The sequence below is a fragment of the Mirounga angustirostris genome, unplaced genomic scaffold (assembly GCF_029215605.1).
Source record: "Mirounga angustirostris isolate CCGP_5_RB_7025 unplaced genomic scaffold, mMirAng1.0.hap1 SCAF_8, whole genome shotgun sequence".
In the NCBI taxonomy this organism is placed as follows: Eukaryota; Metazoa; Chordata; class Mammalia; order Carnivora; family Phocidae; genus Mirounga; species Mirounga angustirostris.
The window spans coordinates 2,302,982-2,312,113 of NW_026991716.1; the positions used below are offsets into that span (position 1 = coordinate 2,302,982).

The window sequence follows — 9,132 nt, forward strand, 5'->3', positions numbered from 1 at the left end:
AAAGTTTAATGTTACAGTTCCCCTAGAAACAGCTTTGAGTTCTCTTAGAAACAGTTCTCCTGAAAACTAGAAACTACCCAGGGTCACGGTGGGAAGCACAGTGTTGGTCTGGAAGCAGAAAAGAGCAAGGGCAAAGCATGAGCCATAGTCTTTATTGGGATTTCCACAGGAAAGGAAAGGCAGGGCAGGGTAAACAGTTTAGGATCGGCTAATTCGAATAATCCCAGTGAGCTTTAGGGGTGTCAGAGATCTCCCTGGTTGTCTGGTACCTGGCCCTGGACTAATTTAGGGCAGGGAAACATTGGCTTGGTTTGTGAGCGTTAGATAAAGGAGGTGGTCCAGGGAATGGGCTCCGCATGGCAGGAGACATAAAAAAACTCCAGGGTTAACTTGGCCCTGTCTTAGCGGGTACCAAAGAGACAAATACAGAATCTAAGAAAACACAAAAGAGTCAGAAAGTAATTTAAATTTCTAACCTAGTTGCCAAAGGCTGCTGCATCGGGGACCACTCTTTGAGAACCACGTGTTCGGGAGCACACCGTGCCTCCTAGATGTGAATTAGCAAAACAGCTGACACCCCTCACTTTGTATTCCTCTGCTGAACATCCAGCGTCCATGATGGTGCTTGGCAGCATGGAGCCAGAAGCTGCCTTATGTCCACATTTGAAGACTCTGAGGCAGAGCATAAATCACACTCAGAACCCTAGTTGCAAGGGAACTAAGGAAATGTACTTTTAACGTTCTTGCCTCTGTAGCACAGGAAGGCTCAGAAGATGGAACAAGATGGTTACCGCTAATCTACCACACCCTATATAGACGTTGAAGCTGACATCTTCTGCCCTCCCAGAGAATTAAAAATAATGCACCAGCATCACACCGAGGGGAAGCTGACGGACACCTTGAAAGGGTCCTCATTGTCAGTGACCAGCTTTTCAGCCATTGTCCCAGGAGACTTTATCCACATTCCCACCATTTGATTTATTGCCTGTAGCCTTTAAGAAGTTCTTTATATTCTAGACATAAATTTTTTTTGCCAAATATGTTTATGACAAATATCTCCTCCCTCCTCCCACTCTATGCCTTTTCATACTGTTAGTGGTGTCTTTGCATGTGTTGAAGTTCTTAAGTTTAAAGAATTCCAGTTTATCAATTTTGTTATGGTTATTGCTTTTTCTGCTTATTAAACAGGAAATCTTTGCTAACCCAAAGCTCATGAAGATAGTCTCCTGTTTTCCTCTATAGCATTTATTGTTTTAGCTTACATAGTTATGTCTTTAATACACTTGAATTAGTTTAGGAGATAGTTTACGGAAGAGATTGATGTCCACATTGTTTTCCTTTGTATGTCCAGTTGACTCAGCTCTGCTTTTTGAAAAATCTATCATTTGTCCCATTGAATTGCAGTGACACTTTGTTATGTGTGTGTGGTTTTGTATAGGCATATCTACTTTGTTCCATTGATCTTTTTATCTGTCTTTATGCCAGTAACACACTTTTTCTTTTTTTTAATGTAAATTCAATTAATTAACATATATTATTAGTTTCAGAGGTAGAGGTCAGTGACTCATCAGTCTTATATAACACCCAGTGCTCATCACATCATGTGCCCTCCTTAATGTCCATCACCCAGTTACCCCATCCCCCCACGCCCCGCCCCTCCAGCAACCCTCAGTATGATTAAGAGTCTCCTATGGTTGTCTCCCTCTCTGATTTCATCTTGTTTTATTTTTTCCTCTCTTCCCCTATGATCCTGTTTTGTTTCTTAAATTCCACATATGAGTGAGATCATATGATAATTGTCTTTCTCTGACTGACTTATTTTGCTTAGCATAATACCCTCTAGTTCTATCCACGTCATTGCAAATGGCAAGATTTCATTTTTCTGATGGCTGCATAATATTCCATTGTGTATATATACCACATCTTCTTAATCCATTTATCTGTCGATGGATATCTGGGCTCTTTCCGTAGTTTTACTATTGTGGAAATTACTGCTATAAACATTGGGGTGCACATGCCCCTTCAGATCCCTACATTTGTATCTTTGGGGTAAATACCCAGTAGTGCAATTGCTGGGTCATAGGGTAGTTCTATTTTCAACTTTTTGAAGACCCTCCATACCGTTTTCCAGAGTGGATGCACCAGCTTGCACTCCCACCAGTGTAAGAAGGTTCCCCTTTCTCCACATCCTCACCAACATCTGTCATTTCCTGACTTAATTTTAGCCATTCTGACTGGTGTGAGGTGGTATCTCATTGTGGTTTTCATTTGTATTTCCCTGATGCCGAGTGATGTTGAACATTTTTTAATATGCCTGTTGGCCATTTGTGTGTCTTCTTTGGAGAAATGTCTGTTCATGTCTTCTGCCCATAGTAACACACTCTCTTAATCAGTACAGCTTTAGAATAAGTCTTGTTATGTGGTAGTGAAAGTCCTCCAGATTTGTTCTTCTGCAAGATTTTCTTGACTATACTAGGTCCACTCCACTCGCAATTACATTTTAGAGATAGTTTGTCAATTCTACCAAAAGTCCTGTTGGAATATTTTACTTCAATTACATTGAATCCATGTCTTTCAATCTATGAATATGGTATATCCTTTCATTTATTTAGATAATTTTAAAAATTCTCTGCATAGTGATTTGGAGCTACTAATTAGCACTCTTGCACATTTTAATTAGTTATTATTGTATTTATTATTAGGTTATTCATAGCTTTCTTGCTATTGTAAATGATATTTTAAAAAGTTGTCTGTTTTTGGTAGAAGCACTGCATAGGCTTTTTCTGCAATGAGCAGCAGGTGACTGAATTTTGATAAGAAATCGGGACTACAGTACTTATTCTGTAGTCTTTAGACAACAGTTGCTTTCTTAAAGACTAGTTCTTACCAGCCTCGAATGACTATGGATTATTTTGTGAAGGACGATAAAGTAATGTGTGTTCTTGTAAAATTAATTTTTATCTTTATTCCTTCTCCTGAAAATCTGTATACACAGGAACTGAAAATCTTTGAACAGGTATTAAAATCTGTGTAAGTATACAAAGTAGCTGAGGGATAAAACTGTTTGCTTTTATAAAATATCTTTGATTACATGAGTATAATAAATTGTGTGCATATAAAAAAAAAAGTCTGTTTTTGCCGGTATATATGATTACAACATATATTTGAATACTGGGTTTTATATCCAGCAAATTCTAATTTATAGATTTGGGGGGTTTTCAAAGCATGTAATCATGTCATCTGCAAATGAGGACAGTCATTTCTTCATTTCTAATCTTAATATCTTTTAATTCTTTGTCGTGTCTTATTTCATGGGCTAACATCCCCAGTACAATTTTGAATAGCAGTGGGGATAGTGGTCATGCTTATCTTGGTCCCAGTATCTGGGAGAAAGTGTTAAATATTAACCATAATCAACGGGGGCCGCCTGGCTGGCTCAGTTGGGGGAGCATGCAACTCTTGATCTCTGGGTCTTGAGTTCAGCCCCACATTGAGTGTAGAGGTAACCTAAATAAATCTAAAAAATATTTACCATTGTCAGGATGTTAGATGTAGGGTATTGTATATATCCATCATGAGATTAAGAAATCTCCCTTCTATTCCTAGACTGGTGAAAGTTTTTAACGAGTGATGTTGAATTTTGCTGAATGCTATGATCATTTGATTTTTTTCTCTTCCTCTTTGTGACACATTTAAAGTGACACATTTCTCTTACTCTTTGTGACACATTTAAAGTGATTGATTTTTATATTAGACAAATTTCATATTGCTAAGATAAACATATCTTTACTTTTGACTATTGTATCATTACTGGATTACTGGTAATCATTACTGGATCTGATTGCTATTATTTTATTTAGGAGTTTGGCATCTAGAATGTTTAACACATAGATTGACCTATAATTTCCTCTCTAGTAACATCCTTGTCAAATTTTAGCATGAAGATTTTTCTGGCCTCATAAAGAGAGTTAGGAAATGTTTTTACTTTTTTTGTTTCTGAAAGAGTTTATATATAATATTAGTTCTTTCTTAATTTTTAAGATTTCAACGGTGAAGCCATTTTTGCATAGTGTTTGCTTTGTCAAAGGTATTCAACGCTGGATTGTCTTCCCTCTCAAATTCAAATGCTGAAGACCTAACCCCCAGTGCCTCACAATGTAACTATATTTGGAGATAAAGCCTTTAAAGAGGTAATTAAGTTAAAATGAGGATGTTAAGATGAGCACTAATTCATTCTGACTGGTATTGTTATAGAAAGAAGAAATTTGGACACAATGAGACACCAGAGATAAGTGACACAGAAAAAAGACCATATAAGGACAGTTATCCTCACATAGGAGAAAGTGGCTCTCTGCAAGCCAAGGAGAGAGGTCTCAGGATTAACCAAACCTGCACCTTGATCTTGGACTTCTAGTGTCAAGAACTGTGAGAACATAAATTTCTGTTGTTCTGATTCTAGGGTATATTGTAATGGCAGTCATAGCAAACTAATACAGAGGGTAATTATGATTTTAATTTCTTTAATAGAGTTCAGACTATGAACTTTTAATTTCTTTTTGTGTCTGCTTTGGTAAGTCATTTTTATGAAGGAACCTGTAATTTATCCTCTATTGTCAAATTTATTCCCCAGAAACTATTCATTTTATCCTTTCACTCTGATCTTGGTATCAGTAAGATCTTTAATGTTGTCCCCTTTTTACACTTTTTTCCCCCTTAAAAGAAGTTAGTCTTGATTTGGGGTAATGTTTGTAATGCTATTGAAAATGGAATTTAGAAAATTTTATTTTTCACTTGCTTGTTGCTAGAATATATTTATACATTTGATATTTTATATATTGAACACGAAGGCAATAACCTTCTAAATAGTAGCTGATAGTAACTCGATTCATTTAACTATTAATTCCAATGTTTTTTAGAGTCTTCTCAGTTTTGTACATTCATAATCAAGTTATCTTCTAATAATGAAGGCTTTATTTTGCAATATTAATATCAATTATTCTTGTTTTATTGTGTTAGATTTTACTTCTACCACCATGTTGACTAGAAGAAATGATATAGACATCTTTGTTATGTTCCCAAACTTGGGTTCATTGTAGGTATTTTATTTTATAGTTTTAGTTAGACCAAAGAAATTCCCATCTATTCAGCACTTCTTGAGTTTTTATCATGAATTGAATTGTCAAATGGTTTTTCATGTCTACTAAGATGATCATTTGGTTCTTATATTCTACTGATGTGGTAAATTACATTTGAAAAATGTTAAATCAATCTAGAATTTCTAGAATAAATCTCATTTGGTCATGATGTTTTAGCTTTTTAAAAAAATATGCTTGATTTGATTTGTTAATATTTTAGTTAACAGTTTTGAGTTTATGTTTATAAGAGGTATTGGCCTGTAATACTCTGTTCTCATAATTTCTTCTTAGGTTTTATCTTAGTCTCATAAGATGAGTTGAAAGATGTTCTGTTTCTATTCTCTGAAAGGGTTTCTGTAAGATTGATGTTCTCTCTCTTTGCATAGAAGAAATCACAAGTGAATCTATCTAGGCCTAGAGGTTTATATGAGTGACTTTTTAAATTGTGGATTCAATTTCTTTAATAGGTAGAGGACAATTCAGATTTCCTATTGCTTTTTGTGTCAGCTGTGGTATATTGTGTTTTTCAAGGAATGTACCCATTTCATCAGATGCTTCCCATATATTGACATAAAGATATTTATAATACCTCTTTCTTGTTTTTAAAATATATTTAGGATATATATGTATATATATCATCTATTTCATTCTCTCTGTTGGTATTTTGTGTTTTATCTTAGTTTCTTTTTGCTTAGTCTTGTTCAAGGTATATCTATTTTATCAGTCTTTTCAAAGAACCAAACTTTTTACTTTGTTGATTTTTCTCTGACGTATGTCTGCTTTCCATTGATTGATTTTTGCACTTATTTTTATAGAGGCTTCCACTTTTTGCATTTAAATTCCCAACGTTTTATGGCTTCTTGAGCCATTGAGTTAAAAAATTAAACCACTTATTTTCAAACTTTCTCTTGTTCTAAGGCATGCAGTTAAAAAAGTGAAAATTTCCCTCTAAAAACAGCTTTAGCTACATCAGACAAATTAGGATATATTGTATTTCATTATTATTCAGCCCCAAATTTTTTAAATTTCCATTGTTTTTTCTTCTTTGACCCATGGATTATATAGATATGTATTACTTTCTTTTCAAACATTCAGAATTTTCTGGTAGTCTTTCTGAAATACAAAAGATTGAACCTTTGTTATAGTTGGTTTATGTTGGTTTTCCTTTACTCTAAAGACACAGCCATTATTCCTTTTGTGTGGTTCTTATGACTAGGGTTTGTCACTTACTGCTAAGGGGTAATGCCTCTGAAGTCTCAAATGACAGCTGATAGTACTTACCAAGTACCCTCCAACTGGGAAAGGCATGAACTTTAACCTGTTTCCCCAGAACTACGCAGCTGCTGAATCTCTACAGAATGTTATCAGTCTTCCAGCTCCTCTTTCCTACAGAGTTTTGGAATATCTTTTTGTATATGTGCAATTTAGGGGTTAGTCAATGATGTTAGAAGAATTTATACATAGAAGTTTGAGCTCCTTCTATGTGGTTCCCTCATCACTGGAACTTTGTCCCTCAGGTTCTATCGACATTGGTAGCCCCAAACTCCTTTTGAGTGTCTCCTCAGCCCAGTGCATCTACTTCTTCGCACTATTCCAAAATGCTGCAAAATCGAACATGTCCTCAAGAAGAAACCCTTGTGCACCTCATATCATGTTTCCCTTCTCTCAAGGATTGTAGCCCTTCAAGCCCTGCCTGCATTGATTGCTTATCAGTGCCTTCAGTTTTTATCCATGATGAATCATATTTCCTCCATAAAAAAAGAATATTTTGTCTATGAAGAAAAGAAGTAAGAGAGACAAAGGAAATTCAGTGTTAGGTGAAAAGAAGGGGACACCCTCCTGTGCAGTAGAGTTACTGAAGAAATAAACTAATTGCGGACAATGCTGCACAGTAAAAATACCTTTTAAGCTTGAGTACCAGAAATTCATGACAGAATATTAATTAATTTTAAAATAAAATTTCAGATTTATTCTTTTATGTTGGAAGGGTGTTCCTTCTTTGAAAAAACAATGCTGTTTGGCTTTAGCCATAGTTCACAGAAATATAGATTTTAACATTTGTCCATTTGGCGATTGGTCCAAGTATTGAGTGTACATCTAATTCTAACCTTATTCATCATTATAAGGGAGCACAGGATGATTTGGATTTGGTCACATCTTTCCATGTTACAAGTTGTTGCTATTATGGATTTTAGCACCTTTTTTTTTTTTTTTAAGATTTTATTTATTTGAGAGAGAGACACAGCGAGAGAGGGAACACAGCAGGGGGAGTGGGAGAGGGAGAAGCAGGCTTCCCGCAGAGCAGGGAGCCGGATGCGGGGCTTGATCCCAGGACCCTGGGATCATGACCTGAGCCGAAGGCAGACGCTGAACGACTGAGCCACCCAGGCGCCCCTACCATTTTGTTTTCATATCCTAAAATGTAGTCAATTATTAAACAATGTTGTTTTAAGCATGCACTGTTTATTTAGCTTTTTCTTGTGTGTTATGAATTTCTTTGCTCACTCTAGCACTTTGCACCCATTCCTTCATCAATCCTAAATTCCTATCCAGTAATTTACTCATTGCCCTTTCATATCAATGGGGCAAACTGTGTATTTATGCTTTTAAATTTCAATGAACATGGTCTTCATTTATGGTTTTATTAGTTCTTTTTTCTTCTTTTAACTTTTTATTTTGAAATAATTTAATTTTGGAATAATTTCAGACTGACAGTAAAGTTACAAGAATATAAAGAATTTCTGGCTACCCTTCATTCCCCAAATTTTAGCATATTTAGCATATTACTGTATTTTCTATTTCTCTGTCATATATGAGAGAAAAGTGCATATACACACTTTTTTGGAAACTGTAGGAGACTGAGTTTGAAAACACACACTTTTCCCTTAACTATCTCAGTATTCTCTTAAAGGCATTTTTTACATCACCAAAGTACAACGAACACATTCAGGAATTACCACTGATAACATTTTTCAATCTATGTGCCTTATTCAGATTCCACCTGTTGTTCCAATAATGCCTTGTACAGCAAGAGAAAACCCCAGATCATGTGTTGCATTAAGTTGTCTTTTTAAATCCGAAATAGTCTTTCCTTGTGTTTCGTAATAGTGCTATTTTGGAGGAGTACAATTCAGTTATTTTGTGGAAAGGCCCTTCGTTTGGGATTGTCCGAGGTTTCCTCGGATCAGATCCCGAACACACGTTTTTTGAGCCCGCCTGAGCGCGTCACATCCGGAGGGAACTCCGATTGCTCGCCCCGTCGACCACGTGGTCGGAGGCGCTCGCTGGCGCCGCCCCTAAGGGAAGGCTTCTCCGCCCGGGGTTCCTTCGGCTCCCGGCTCCTGCCTCTCCCGCGCCCCCCGCGGCCGGCTTCGGCGCGCGTGCCCTGGGGCGGCGGGGGGACGCCCCCGGCCGAGCGCGGGGCCCCTGGCCGGCCGCAGAGCGCGCAGCGCGGCCACGCGTCCGGGGCGCGGGGACGGGCGGGACGCACAGAAGGCCGTGGCCGCGGAGCCCGGGTGCGTGTCTACACGGCCGCGTCCGCTAAAGCTTCAGGCGGCCTCCCAGGAAAAGAGGGCCGCCCGCGGGGCGCGAGTCCCGCTCCCCGAGCGCTCAGAGCAGCGGGGCCCGCCGCTGCGTGCAAGGCGCGCGGCCTCCAGACCAGCCCGGGCTTCTCTCCGCGAGGACAGGCGCGCGCCCGGCGGAGAAAAACACGCCGTAGTCGGCAGGATTCGAACCTGCGCGGGGAGACCCCAATGGATTTCTAGTCCATCGCCTTAACCACTCGGCCACGACTACCCGGCGCTGGCACGGCTGCTCAGGTCCTTCCTAGAAAGTGCAGCCGGGAGGGAGCCGAAGGGGGGGACATGGCCGCGGGCGCGGGAGACCCCTCCCGCAGCGCGGGGTCGGGGCGACTGGAAGGGGGTCCCCCGGCGGCGGCGGCGGCGCAGACCCCGGCCCCAGCCCGGTCCTGGGCCCGACCCACGCTGCTGGGGGCTTC

The 9,132-nt window shown here is 39.0% G+C and overlaps 1 non-coding gene across 1 annotated transcript; it reads right to left on the minus strand.

The window, feature by feature from the left end:
• Positions 1-8,848: 8,848 nt before the first annotated feature.
• Positions 8,849-8,930, minus strand: TRNAS-AGA (transfer RNA serine (anticodon AGA)). The gene has a single exon. It is a non-coding gene; the product is annotated as a tRNA-Ser (tRNA).
• Positions 8,931-9,132: the final 202 nt, after the last annotated feature.